This window comes from Microcaecilia unicolor, chromosome 11 (assembly GCF_901765095.1).
Source record: "Microcaecilia unicolor chromosome 11, aMicUni1.1, whole genome shotgun sequence".
Lineage (NCBI taxonomy): Eukaryota > Metazoa > Chordata > Amphibia > Gymnophiona > Siphonopidae > Microcaecilia > Microcaecilia unicolor.
The window spans coordinates 126,266,736-126,281,726 of NC_044041.1; the positions used below are offsets into that span (position 1 = coordinate 126,266,736).

Consider the following 14,991-nt stretch of genomic DNA (forward strand, 5'->3'; position numbering starts at 1 on the left):
TTCAATTCATGAGACTATTCAGGATCTCATTACAGTGGAATTGAATTTCCCCTGACGCAGGTCTTAAGGTAGGCAGGACTATATCTCAATTGTATTCTTTGCTTTGGGCTGAGAAAAGGAAAGTTTTGGCAGCCAAAAGTGGATGCTTTAGTCACTGCGGTCACTAAGAATACTACAATACCTGTGGAAGGTGGTATTGCCTTGACAGCTCTGCAAGACTAAAGTGAAAGCAGCACTTAAACATTCCTTTGAAATGGATGCCTTAGGGCAGAGGTTTCCAAATCTGGTCCTAGAGGCACCCTAGCCAGTCAGGTTTTCAGGATATCCACAATGAATATTCATGAGAGATTTACATGCACTGCCTCCACTGACTTCACAAAACAAGGGTAGATACATTTCAGTATATTTGTAACCTATTACATATGATATACTACCCAACTATGAATTATTACAAAATCTTTATTCCATACTTCAAAATTTATATTAAAATACTATGAAAATATAAAATCACATTCTTATAGTGCTGTTTTCAACACAATCTAAAAATGTATCACCACTATCCTGTGAATTATAGCAAATGCTACCCGCAACCCTGCTGCTCAACGGGATAGATGCAAATCTTCACAAAAAATAATGTACTTATCTCAACAGTCCTCCAATAGTTTGTTCATATAGGAAGTCCACGTTGCTCCGCAGCATACTGACCCAGTGCAGTGGTTATATATCCAGAACATACTCCATGATCCGTGTATTGATCAGTTGAGTCAACTTTCAAAAATATAACAATCCCCAAAATGTCATAAGCAGTAGGGTGCCATGACATTAAATGTCACCATACAGCAAGAGCAATAGTGCTAGAACTTGAGCCCATCTCCAGAAATTACCAGACCCAACATGTTTCACTCCAAAAGGCATCATCAGGGGTTGGATATCTAAATGCAAAATAACAGGCACTATGAACTATCCCCCATCCCACATATACATTCAATACAATCAAACATTTTTCACATACACTTAAAATACTGTACCTTATATTGTTTTATAGACTAATGGACGGTAGAAGACTCCATTCCAGGATCACACATAACCCTGCGGGTCTACCAAAAGATGCCAACACATGCGTATTCATTGTGGATATTCTTAAAACCTGACTGGCTGTGGTGCCTCCAGGATCAGGTTTGGGAACCACGTCTTAAGGCTTCAAGCTTTTATTTCTTGCAGTTATATGACAAGAGTCTGTCTTTGTTGGATTCAGAAGGCTCGGGATTTAGACAAAGCTCAGTATCCAGATTTGTCTCGAATCAGCAAACCCGTTCGGAATCAGGTCTTGTATATTGGCTGAAGCACTATAGGCCCAGTGGTTCTAATTATGCTCAGAGGCCACATTTTCATAGAAGACAATTTTCCTCTTGTCCTGGCAACAGGTCAGGATCTCAGGGAGTTTGTGCAAACAGTGTATCAAGAGCTAACTAGCAATGGGTCCACTTCTCAAGGTTGGCAAATAGGACTGCATCTAACTGGCTTCCTCTAGGACTGGACCTGGATAACATCAGACCAGTGGATACTGGAAATAATTAGAGACGGTTACAAATTCGAATCTTGCTTTCGAAGAGCTGGGCTATCCTTCTAGAGATTTCATAGATTGTTTGTCATCTTTGGGTAAGATTAAGAAAGGTGAGACAGCACCTAAAGCTACTGTTGCTCATTGGTTAAAGATTTGATTTCTTCAGCATATACAGTGGGGGAAATAAGTATTTGATCCCTTGCTGATTTTGTAAGTTTGCCCACTGACAAAGACATGAGCAGCCCATAATTGAAGGGTAGGTTATTGGTAACAGTGAGAGATAGCACATCACAAATTAAATCCGGAAAATCACATTGTGGAAAGTATATGAATTTATTTGCATTCTGCAGAGGGAAATAAGTATTTGATCCCCCACCAACCAGTAAGAGATCTGGCCCCTACAGACCAGGTAGATGCTCCAAATCAACTCGTTACCTGCATGACAGACAGCTGTCGGCAATGGTCACCTGTATGAAAGACACCTGTCCACAGACTCAGTGAATCAGTCAGACTCTAACCTCTACAAAATGGCCAAGAGCAAGGAGCTGTCTAAGGATGTCAGGGACAAGATCATACACCTGCACAAGGCTGGAATGGGCTACAAAACCATCAGTAAGACGCTGGGCGAGAAGGAGACAACTGTTGGTGCCATAGTAAGAAAATGGAAGAAGTACAAAATGACTGTCAATCGACAAAGATCTGGGGCTCCACGCAAAATCTCACCTCGTGGGGTATCCTTGATCATGAGGAAGGTTAGAAATCAGCCTACAACTACAAGGGGGGAACTTGTCAATGATCTCAAGGCAGCTGGGACCACTGTCACCACGAAAACCATTGGTAACACATTACGACATAACGGATTGCAATCCTGCAGTGCCCGCAAGGTCCCCCTGCTCCGGAAGGCACATGTGACGGCCCGTCTGAAGTTTGCCAGTGAACACCTGGATGATGCCGAGAGTGATTGGGAGAAGGTGCTGTGGTCAGATGAGACAAAAATTGAGCTCTTTGGCATGAACTCAACTCGCCGTGTTTGGAGGAAGAGAAATGCTGCCTATGACCCAAAGAACACCGTCCCCACTGTCAAGCATGGAGGTGGAAATGTTATGTTTTGGGGGTGTTTCTCTGCTAAGGGCACAGGACTACTTCACCGCATCAATGGGAGAATGGATGGGGCCATGTACCGTACAATTCTGAGTGACAACCTCCTTCCCTCCGCCAGGGCCTTAAAAATGGGTCGTGGCTGGGTCTTCCAGCACGACAATGACCCAAAACATACAGCCAAGGCAACAAAGGAGTGGCTCAGGAAGAAGCACATTAGGGTCATGGAGTGGCCTAGCCAGTCACCAGACCTTAATCCCATTGAAAACTTATGGAGGGAGCTGAAGCTGCGAGTTGCCAAGCGACAGCCCAGAACTCTTAATGATTTAGAGATGATCTGCAAAGAGGAGTGGACCAAAATTCCTCCTGACATGTGTGCAAACCTCATCATCAACTACAGAAGACGTCTGACCGCTGTGCTTGCCAACAAGGGTTTTGCCACCAAGTATTAGGTCTTGTTTGCCAGAGGGATTAAATACTTATTTCCCTCTGCAGAATGCAAATAAATTCATATACTTTCCACAATGTGATTTTCCGGATTTAATTTGTGATGTGCTATCTCTCACTGTTACCAATAACCTACCCTTCAATTATGGGCTGCTCATGTCTTTGTCAGTGGGCAAACTTACAAAATCAGCAAGGGATCAAATACTTATTTCCCCCACTGTATGTGGGCAAGTAGACAATTGCTTACACCTGTGAAAGCGCAGTCCCTTAGAGGGTAGTTTCTTTTTGGGCAGGGTGTAGTGCGGATATCCTTCACATATTTGTAAATTAGCAACATTGTCCTCTCTACATACTGTTGTGAAGTGCTGTCGCTTGGATGTGGTAATTAGGGAGGAAGCCACCTTTAGAGTTTCATTTTTCAGAACAGGGCTGACTGATCTCTTTCCTTCTCCGAGGACAAGCAGGCTGCTTGTTCTCACGACTGGGTGACGTCCGCGGCAGCCCCCACCAACCGGAAAAAGCTTCGCGGGCGGTCCGCACGCAGGGCATGCCCACCGCGCATGCGCAGCCGTCTTCCCGCCCGTGCGCGACCGTTCCCGCCAGTCCTTTCTTTTCCGCGCCTGGAGAGAGTCGTGCTACTGCCGCTCTCTCTTAGTCAGCCCCGGAAAACCGTCGCGTTCTTCGCGAATTCGTTTATTTTTGTTTCTATTGCCGCGCGCTCCAGTTTTCCTTTTTTTCTTTACAAAAAAAAAAAAAGAGAGCACGTGCTTTATTTTCCCTCGTTTTCTAGCGAGGGCGTCGCGTTGCGGCCTTTTGGCCGCGCGGTCGATTATTTTTCGAGGTGAGATTTACCGCCACCATCGACGACTTTAACTTCGCCGACGCGATTTTTCCGTCGATGTCCTCGAAGGTCCCGAGTGGATTTAAGAAGTGTGGTCGGTGCGGCCGGCCGATCTCGCAGACCGACACCTACGCTTGGTGCCTCCAGTGCCTCGGGCCGGAGCACAATATCAAGTCGTGTTCTTTGTGTCTTGGTCTCCGGAAACGGACTCAGGTTGCGAGGCAAGTTCTGCGGGATCGTCTTTTTGGAACTTGCGCCGGCCCCTCGACGTCGACCTCGACGGCATCAGTATCGACGGCCGGTTCTTCGGTACCGGTATCGATGCCCGAGAAATCGGCACCGATGGCATCGACCCCAGGAGCACAGGTCCCGTCGGCCCGCCGGTCCTCTGGTGAGGGTAGGGGTGAGAGGCCGCGTGGGCAATCGGCCCCGGTCACTCCCTCGGCCCATGGCCCTCGGGACCGAACCCTGTCTGACCCGGTTCCTCGAGACCGAGGGGGATCGACCTCCTCCTCCTCCATTCCACCCGGCACCGATGACGAGCACCGCAAGAAGTCTAAGAAGCACCGTCATCGGTCGCCTTCGATGCATCCGGCGCTCTGTACCGGCGAGGAGTCGACGCCAAAGCGTCCGCGTCGAGAGGAGAGATCCCCCTCGGTAGTGGAGGTACCGACGCGTCAGGGTCCCAGCACTTCGGTGCAGTCTCCTGGACCCGAGCAGCTTCCGACACCTCTACCGGCCCCCCCGCCTTTCACGGCAGCGGGCCTGGACGAGTGCCTCCGAGCCATCCTTCCGGGGATCCTGGAAGGGCTGATGCGCCAGGCTGTGCCGGCGCCGGGGGTGCTTGCGCCCTCGGCGCCGTTGACTGTGGCGCCGGGGAGCTCTAGCCCGGTGCTGAGGCTGTCGACACCGCCGCCGCTTGCGGCGCCGGTCTCAACCGCCACGCAGGTGGAGTCCCCGTCGACGTCGATGGAGGGAGCTTTGTCCCCGCCGGTGCGGGAATCCACCGCTCGACGACACCGAGGCCTCGGTGCCTCGACGTCGAGCCGGGCCCGGTTAAGGACTCAGCTACATGAGCTTATGTCCGATACCGAGGAAGAGGCCTCGTGGGGGGAAGAGGAAGACCAAAAGAAAAAAGCAACACTGGGCCTTCAAGAATGGGACAACAAGGAGTACTTTATTAGCCAAAGACCCGACACGGGCCGTGTTTCAGCGCCCAAAAGGCGCCTGCCTCAGGGGTCAAATTTGTAAATATGGCGATCGTTCAGAATTGAGGTTGTAAATGCCTTAAAAAAGCCTGGGTGACTTGCATTGATTTCGCTATAGCGCGAAAAAGGGGGCTCCGGCGAGGGAGTCTTTGGACTAAACAGGAGAAGGCTCCCTCGCCGGAGCCCCCTTTTTTCGCGCTATAGCGAAATCAATGCAAGTCACCCAGGCTTTTTTAAGGCATTTACAACCTCAATTCTGAACGATCGCCATATTTACAAATTTGACCCCTGAGGCAGGCGCCTTTTGGGCGCCGAAACATGGCCCGTGTCGGGTCTTTGGCTAATAAAGTACTCCTGTTGTCCCATTCTTGAAGGCCCAGTGTTGCTTTTTTCTTTTGGTTTCTCTGATTGTATACTGTATTACCCTCTCTGTCTGTGGGAAGAGGAAGACCCCAGATATTTCTCCTCAGAGGAGTCTGCGGGTCTTCCCTCGGACCCCACGCCTTCACCAGAGAGGAAGCTCTCGCCTCCTGAGAGCCTCTCCTTTGCCTCCTTTGTAAGGGATATGTCTATTTGCATTCCCTTCCCCGTGGTCTCTGTGGATGAGCCGAGGGCTGAGATGCTCGAGGTCCTCGACTATCCATCACCACCTAGAGAGTCCTCCACGGTGCCGTTGCACAATGTCCTCAAAGAGACACTGCTTCGGAACTGGATGAGACCACTATCTAATCCCATCATTCCCAAGAAAGCAGAGTCCCAGTACAGAATCCACTCGGACCCAGAGTTAATGCGGCCCCAATTGCCCCATGACTCGGCGGTCGTGGATTCTGCTCTCAAGAGGGCACGGAGTTCGAGGGATACCGCCTCGGCGCCCCCGGGGCGGGAGTCTCGCACTCTGGACTCGTTTGGGAGGAAGGCCTACCCAATCCTCCATGCTCGTGACCCGCATCCAGTCGTACCAGCTCTATACGAGCATCCACATGCGGAATAATGTGAAGCAACTGGCGGACCTGGTCGATAAGCTCCCGCCGGAGCAGTCCAGGCCTTATCAGGAGGTGGTCAGGCAGCTGAAGGCGTGCAGAAAGTTCCTGTCCAGGGGTATCTATGACACCTGTGACGTGGCATCTCGTGCTGCGGCCCAAGGTATAGTGATGCGCAGGCTCTCATGGCTGCGTGCCTCTGACCTGGACAACCGCACCCAGCAGAGACTGGCCGACGTCCCTTGCCGGGGGGATAATATTTTTGGTGAGAAGGTCGAGCAGCTGGTGGACCAACTGCATCAGCGGGAAACCGCCCTCGACAAGCTCTCCCACCGGGCGCCTTCAGCATCCACCTCAGCAGGTGGACATTTTTCCCGGGCCCGGCAGGCTGTGCCCTATTCTTTTGCAAAGCGTAGGTACACCCAGCCGGCCCGAAGGCCTCGTCAGGCACAGGGACAGCCCCAGCGCGCTCGCTCTCGTCAACAGCGTGCGCCTAAGCAGCCCCCTGCGCCTCCACAGCAAAAGCCGGGGACGGGCTTTTGACTGGATCCACGGGAACATAGCCGCCCTCAAAGTGTCCGTACCGGACGATCTGCCGGTCGGAGGGAGGTTAAAATTTTTTCACCAAAGGTGGCCTCTCATAACCTCCGACCAGTGGGTTCTCCAAATAGTGCGGTGCGGATACGCCCTGAATTTGGCCTCCCTGCCACCAAATTGTCCTCCGGGAGCTCAATCCTTCAGCTCCCATCACAAGCAGGTACTTGCAGAGGAACTCTCCGCCCTTCTCAGCGCCAATGCGGTCGAGCCCGTACCACCCGGGCAAGAAGGGCAGGGATTCTATTCCAGGTACTTCCTTGTGGAAAAGAAAACAGGGGGGATGCGTCCCATCCTAGACCTGAGAGGCCTGAACAAATTCCTGGTCAAAGAAAAGTTCAGGATGCTTTCCTTGGGCACCCTTCTGCCAATGATTCAGAAAAACGATTGGCTATGTTCCCTGGATTTAAAGGATGCATACACTCACATCCCGATACTGCCAGCTCACAGACAGTATCTCAGATTCCGCCTGGGCGCACGGCGACTTTCAGTATTGTGTGCTGCCCTTTGGGCTCGCCTCTGCCCCACGGGTGTTTACAAAGTGCCTCGTGGTGGTAGCGGCGTATCTACGCAAGCTGGGAGTGCACGTGTTCCCATATCTCGATGATTGGCTGGTCAAGAACACCTCGGAGGCAGGGGCCCTCCGGTCCATGCAGTGCACTATTCAACTGGAGCTGCTGGGGTTTGTGATAAATTACCCAAAGTCCCATCTCCAGCCAACCCAGTCTCTGGAATTCATAGGAGCTCTGCTGAATACCCAGACGGCTCAGGCCTTCCTCCCCGAAGCGAGGGCCAACAACCTCTTGTCCCTGGCTTCGCAGACCAGAGCGTCTCAGCAGGTCACAGCTCGGCAGATGTTGAGACTTCTGGGTCATATGGCCTCCACAGTCCATGTGACTCCCATGGCTCGTCTCCACATGAGATCTGCTCAATGGACCCTAGCTTCCCAGTGGTTCCAAGCCACCGGGAATCTAGAAGATGTCATCCGCCTCTCCACCAGTTGCCGCACTTCACTGCTCTGGTGGACCATTCGGACCAATTTGACCCTGGGACGTCCATTCCAAATTCCACAGCCCACGAAAGTGCTGACGACGGATGCATCTCGCCTGGGGTGGGGAGCTCATGTCGATGGGCTCCACACCCAGGGTCTGTGGTCCCTCCAGGAAAAAGGATCTGCAGATCAGCCTCCTGGAGCTCCGAGCGATCTGGAATGCACTGAAGGCTTTCAGAGATCAGCTGTCCTGCCAAATTATCCAAATTCGGACAGACAATCAGGTTGCAATGTATTACGTCAACAAGCAGGGGGGCACCGGATCTCGCCCCCTGTGCCAGGAAGCCGTCGGGTTGTGGAGTTGGGCTTGCCAGTTCGGCATGCTCCTCCAAGCCACATACCTGGCAGGCGTAAACAACAGTCTGGCCGACAGACTGAGCAGAGTCATGAAACCGCACGAGTGGTCGCTCCATTCCAGAGTGGTACGCAAGATCTTCCGAGAGTGGGGCACCCCCTCGGTGGACCTTTTCGCCTCTCAGACCAACCACAAGCTGCCTCTGTTCTGTTCCAGACTTCAGACACACGGCAGGCTAGCGTCGGACGCCTTTCTCCTTCATTGGGGGACCGGCCTCCTGTATGCTTATCCTCCCATACCTTTGGTGGGGAAGACTTTACTGAAGCTCAAGCAAGACCGCGGCACCATGATTCTGATAGCGCCCTTTTGGCCCCGTCAGATCTGGTTCCCTCTTCTTCTGGAATTGTCCTCAGAAGAATCGTGGAGATTGGAGTGTTTTCCGACTCTCATTTCGCAGAACGACGGAGCGTTGCTGCACCCCAACCTTCAGTCCCTGGCTCTCACGGCCTGGATGTTGAGGGCGTAGACTTCACTGCGTTGGGTCTGTTTGAGGGTGTCTCCCGTGTCTTGCTTGCCTCTAGGAAGGATTCCACTAAAAAGAGTTACTTTTTCAAGTGGAGGAGGTTTGTCGTTTGGTGTGAGAGCAAGGCCCTAGAACCTCGTTCTTGCCCTGCACAGAACCTGCTTGAATACCTTCTGCACTTATCAGAGTCTGGCCTCAAGACCAATTCCGTAAGGAATCACCTTAGTGCGATTAGTGCTTACCATTATCGTGTGGAAGGTAAAGCCATCTCTGGAGAGCCTTTAGTCGTTCGATTCATGAGAGGCTTGCTTTTGTCAAAGCCCCCTATCAAGCCTCCTGCAGTGTCATGGGATCTCAACGTCGTCCTCACCCAGCTGATGAAACCTCCTTTTGAGCCACTGAATACCTGCCATCTGAAGTACTTGACCTGGAAGGTCATTTTCTTGGTGGCAGTTACTTCAGCTCGTAGGGTCAGTGAGCTTCAAGCCCTGGTGGCTCATGCTCCGTATACCAAATTTCATCACAACAGAGTAGTGCTCCGCACCCACCCAAAGTTCCTGCCGAAGGTGGTGTCGGAGTTCCATCTTAACCAGTCAATTGTCTTGCCAACATTCTTCCCCAGGCCGCATACCCGCCCTGCTGAACGTCAGTTGCCCACATTGGACTGCAAGAGAGCATTGGCCTTCTACTTGGAGCGGACACAGCCCCACAGACAGTCCGCCCAATTGTTTGTTTCTTTCGACCCTAACAGGCTAGGGGTCGCTGTCGGGAAACGCACCATCTCCAATTGGCTAGCAGATTGCATTTCCTTCACTTACGCCCAGGCTGGGCTGGCTCTTGAGGGTCATGTCACGGCTCATCCATGGCAGCGTCAGTGGCCCACTTGAAGTCAGCCACTATTGAAGAGATCTGCAAGGCTGCGACGTGGTCATCTGTCCACACATTCACATCACATTACTGCCTCCAGCAGGATACCCGACGCGACAGTCGGTTCGGGCAGTCGGTGCTGCAGAATCTGTTTGGGGTGTAAATCCAACTCCACCCTCCAGGACCCGAATTTATTCTGGTCAGGCTGCACTCTCAGTTAGTTGTTCTTCGTAGGTCAATTTTCTGTTGTATCCTCGCCGTTGCGAGGTTCAATTGACCTGGGTTCTTGTTTTGAGTGAGCCTGAGAGCTAGGGATACCCCAGTCGTGAGAACAAGCAGCCTGCTTGTCCTCGGAGAAAGTGAATGATACATACCTGTAGCAGGTGTTCTCCGAGGACAGCAGGCTGATTGTTCTCACCTACCCTCCCTCCTCCCCTTTGGAGTTGCGTTTTCATCTTTTTGCTTGTCATTCAACTGGCGGGAACGGTCGCGCACGGGCGGGAAGACGGCCGCGCATGCGCGGTGGGCGTGCCCTGCGTGCGGACCGCCCGCGAAGCTTTTTCCGGTTGGTGGGGGCTGCCGCGGACGTCACCCAGTCGTGAGAACAATCAGCCTGCTGTCCTCGGAGAACACCTGCTACAGGTATGTATCATTCACTATCTTGAGCACTGGTTTTTTACATTCCACATCTGGGACACATGACAAGGAAGGAGAAACGAGATCTTACCTGCTAATTTTATCTCCTTTAGTTGTACCATTCAGGTCCAGCTCCCTGCCCTTATTTGTTTCTCCATATCATTAAAGCAAAGTTTTTATTTTGCTAACTTCCTGTTTCTCTTGTTATCCTGGATAAACCCTTGTCAAATTATGTCTGTAGTCAAAAAAGTGTGACTTCTTGGCTATATCTTCACAAAAATGAAGACATCTATCTATGCCCTGATTACATTTTGTTTTGACTACTGCAGTATCATTATGCAGGACTTCCTCAATATCCTATCTGATGACTACAGACCATTCAAAACACAATAGACTTCTTACTTATGCCAAGAGATGAGATCGAGTCACCCCTCTCCTTATAAAACAACAATATTGGTTATTAATACAATTCCACATCCAATTTGAAATACCCTTGCTCATAAAGGTCTTCATTTAAATTCTCCTTATCTATCTTTGTTGATTATTTTACACATTCCAGCTAGGACTGTCTGTTCACTGCATGATGGTTGTTTATTTGTTCCCCCCCCCCCCCCCCCCCCCCCGAGTCTGTCGCCCTTCAACCTTAATTCATGTCCTCTAGTTCTACCGCCTTCCCGTCTCCGAAAAAGGTTCATTTGCGGATTAATACCTTTCAAATATTTGAACGTCTGTGTCATGTCACCCTTGTTTCTCCTTTCCTCCAAGGTATACTTGTTCAGGTCAGCAAGTCTCTCCTCGTATGGTTTGCAACGCAAGTCCCATACCATTTTTGTAGCTTTTCTTTGCACCGCTTCCAGTCTTTTTACATCTTTAGCAAGATACGGCCTCTAAAACTGAACACAATACTCCAAGTGGGGCCTCACCAACTACTTGTAGAGGGGCATCAACACCTCCTTTCTTCTGCTGGTTATGCCCCTCTCTACGCAGCCTAGCATCCTTCTGGCCACTGCCGTCACCTTGTCACATTGTTTCTTCACCTTTAGATTCTCAGACACCAGCACCCCAAGGTGTCTCTCCTGAGTCGAGCTTACTAATCTCTCCCCTCCTATTCGGTATCTCTCTTTTGGGTTTCTGCACTCCAAGTGCATCACTCTATACTTCTTGGCATTAAATTTTAACTTAGATATAATATTCACCCCAGTATATAATGCCACACCTTCTACTCTTCAAATATTTGCTATTTTTTGTTTTGTAATATGCAGTGCTCAATGTTTGCTATTGTGCCAAGTTACCGTGGTATATGGTAACAACATGCAGCACAACAACCCTAAACCATCACAGCACTCTTCCTGCCTGCCTGCCTACCTCTTTTAAAAGAACGTATAGATAGAAATCACAGTCCTTAGAATATTATAAGTAGGAGTAGCACTTATCTCTTAGGCGTATTCTGTCCAGTGCAGGATCTTGTTGTGCTGTTGCTGATCAATACACACCCATGTGTTGGTGCTCAAAGTGTTTAAAATCAATTTCCCATTGTTATTCCCAACTTGGGGCCACGTTTCACCGTGGCAGCGTCTTAAAGGGAACGTATCTACAAAACTACAGAACACAGAAAAATAGCACATAATTGCTCTCTTTTCTCCTAGTACAACTTTCTCAATCCTGAATACATTCCAAACTATGTGTCCAAACGTTTCTTGAATTATGTTTTTTTGAATTGTATCTTTTACGGTCTTACTGGGAGCAAAACCGTGTCAAGTTCCTCCCTGCTTTCAGGAGCCTAGCGCATGATGTGAAGACAGCTATTTATATAGAAACTCAGCTGACAATAGTCCTTTTAATTGCATTAATCGTGCTGCTTTGTCAGGGTGTTAACCACTCTATTTCCTTGTTGAGTCCTCTTGGTTGTACCGTGTCCCATCGATGAATGAATTTTTGTTCTAGCTGGATTAATGATGCAGTTATATCCCCCCCATCGCAGCTACACTTGGGCCAAAATGACATATTTTAAGTCTGATTCCAGATGACCTTGGGAAGTCCAGTGTGCTACTAATGGTGCGTCCATTTTTTCAAACGTAAGTTACTAAGATGTTCTACCATATGTTCTTTAACTTTACGTTTGGTTTGCCCTATGTACCATTTCTGGCAAGGTCATTGGATGGCATACACTACTTGTGCCGTGGTGCAGTCAGTTTTTGTTCTCAAATGAAATGAATCCCATTGGTGGGATTGATGACAATTTTTACTTCCATATCATGTGTGCAGTAAATACAGTTTAGACAGCGCTTATGCCCCCATTCCTCTTGATCAGACTTGGGGACTAGTATACCTAAAAATAGACAGTACAGGAACATTAGCTCAACACATGAACCTCAACGAGCTCAAAATCAAAACTGATGTAAAGAGCTGTTAAAGATCAAAACGATCTCACATTTGTTCATCATCAGCAAAAAACTTTCAGCTTCTGAATTTGCAAGAGTATCATATCATATATACATCTCACAGGCACCTGGGTCTGGGCTAGGCCATTCTCCCTCAAACTCTCTATCACCATATTTGTCTCTCCATATTTATTCTGTATCCAAAGCAATAAACAAATGAACCAAACTAAGCTTCCATTCTGCACTTGAGTTCCAGCCATCCAGGTTCTGGCATAATCCCCCTGTCCAGTTCAACCTTAGCGAACCTTTTCCAAAAACATCTTCAGATCCTGTGATTATACAGACAACAAACCATGATTCCCATGAATGACCCTTATTATGGCTGAGTACTGCAAGAAAAATCTCATGCATTTGCTTCTGTGACTGCTCACACTATGGAGCTATGGTGCATCGCTGCTCTGACACCTTATTAGAGTAATCTTGAAATAATAGAGGCCATTTACCTTTGTACTCCAAAGTCTGCTGTTTTTTGTATAGCTCCATCACTCTGCTTATCTGCATAATTGAGTAATCTGGCTATCACTTTGCCTCGGTCTCCTGTTTTCCTCATTGCCAGCCCCCACACAATGCACCCACTCAATCCTTACTGGTAACTGCACTTGCTCCATGCCCAAGGCTTCCTGGAGCCACCGTTCCATGATCTCCCACAGTTCCTGGGCCTTAGCCATTTCAGGCAGGCCAACCACCTTTGTTTTTGTTTTTTGCAGTTTTGGTTTTCTTGATCATCTTTCTCCGTTAGTTGCTTTTATTTTACTTCCAGTGTCCACAGCTGTATCTGTTTCCTCTGTTCAGCCTTCTTGCCTAGTCAGGCGTTCTTCAACACTTTGAAGATAATTTGCTTGATGTTCTAAACTTTTATATCCTACTACTACTACTACTACTTAACATTTCTAGAGCGCTACTAGGGTTACGCAGCGCTGTACAAATTAACAAATAAGGACAGTCTCTGCTCAGAAGAGCTTACAATCTAAAGGACGAAATGTCAAGTTGGGGTAGTTTAGATTTCCTCCAAGCTAGCTGTTGTTCACAACTGAAGACATTCTTTGTTAGCTCACAAGCAGCTTCCTCCTGCAAAGTGACAGCCACAGCATGTCCGGATTTGCCACCATCTTGCTACCTACGACCATATAGTTTCTTTTCCTGCACTGCTTCTGCTATCTTTATTGGTTGCCTCCCACTCTCGGGCTATGGAAAAAACACAAACCACTGCTGCTGCTGCACTGTCACTCTTGCGGATACAGGGAGCTCTCAAATTGCTTGAAGGGGGTAAATAAGATGATGATAACAATTTAGAGGCACTGGGAGCAGAGCCAAGCCAATGGGCTTCTGATCAGCACCTCTGTATGAGGTGCTGCTGCTCTCCCGCAGTCTCCAGATTATTGTTTCTGGAGTATGATGTGGAGATACAGTGGGGGGGGGGGGGGGGGGGTTGACTGCTGCTGCCTCCCCACTTACTGGATACTGATCTGACCCCTCATTATTTTTCATATATTTTGATCATCTCTGAAAACTGAGCCACTGCTCCATCTGACATGAGTTTGGGTAAAACTGATCAGGGTCTTGCAGGACTTGAAGTTGTCTTTGTGTCTTGAAATGTCAGTGGTTGTGATTGATCATGCCCAGCTTATAATTAAGTACCCTTTCAGTATTTATCACCTGTGTTTGCTGTTGTGCATCATCTATGACAAGGGCTCCTTGTCTCTTGTGAAGCTGCCTGGCCATGGAATCATGGAAATGAGCCACTGGATTAAGCAAGTATAACTATACTGTATTCCTCTAATTCATCTTATTGCCTCCAAGATGATGCAGATCTGACTGGCAAAAGGAAGAGGGTACTGTGGTGCATCTGGCCATAATCCAGTTTGCATTTGAGCCACACAATGCTACAGTGCCCTCCATGGTCCAAAGAATAAGTTAGTCCTGGATGCTGCCATGATATGCTTCTGTTCCTCTCTTCCTACCATCTGGCTGGATCAGTTTGGGGGAGGAAGTGCCTAGAGGAGGTTGGGAGGGGAAAAGTACAAATTGAAAAGAGGAAAAAGAACATTAGGAGTGATTGGTAGGCTACAAGGGGCTGGAAAGGTGGAGAGAGAAGCTTAAAAGTTGTGAAGAAACTAAGGGCTTGTGAGGGGATCGGTTGGGGGTAATTGAAGGAGAGAGTGGATTGGGGGAGCACTGGTTTGAAATGGGCTGGCAATGTGAGGAGGAACTTGGGGATAGGTGAATGAGGATTGGTAAAGTGGATGTGAGAAAGGATCAGGGAGTGAGTTCAGAGAATTGATAGGTGAGGGGATGAAAGAGGGAGGTCAGAGCTAGGGTCTGTGGGAAAGAGGATATATTGGGGAGAAAAGGGCAAGAGATAAGGGAAGGAAGGAAGAGGAATACAATAAAGAAGGAGCAGGACTGGGGCCAAGGGAAAGGACATCTTTCTGCCTCTCGGTCTTGG

General features: G+C 49.0%; 1 protein-coding gene across 4 annotated transcripts in view; it reads left to right on the forward strand.

Annotated features, from left to right (window-relative positions):
- Window positions 1-14,991, forward strand: part of DPF2 (double PHD fingers 2) — a 183,906-nt gene that overhangs the window by 165,825 nt on the left and 3,090 nt on the right. The gene's annotated exons all lie outside the window — the stretch shown is intronic.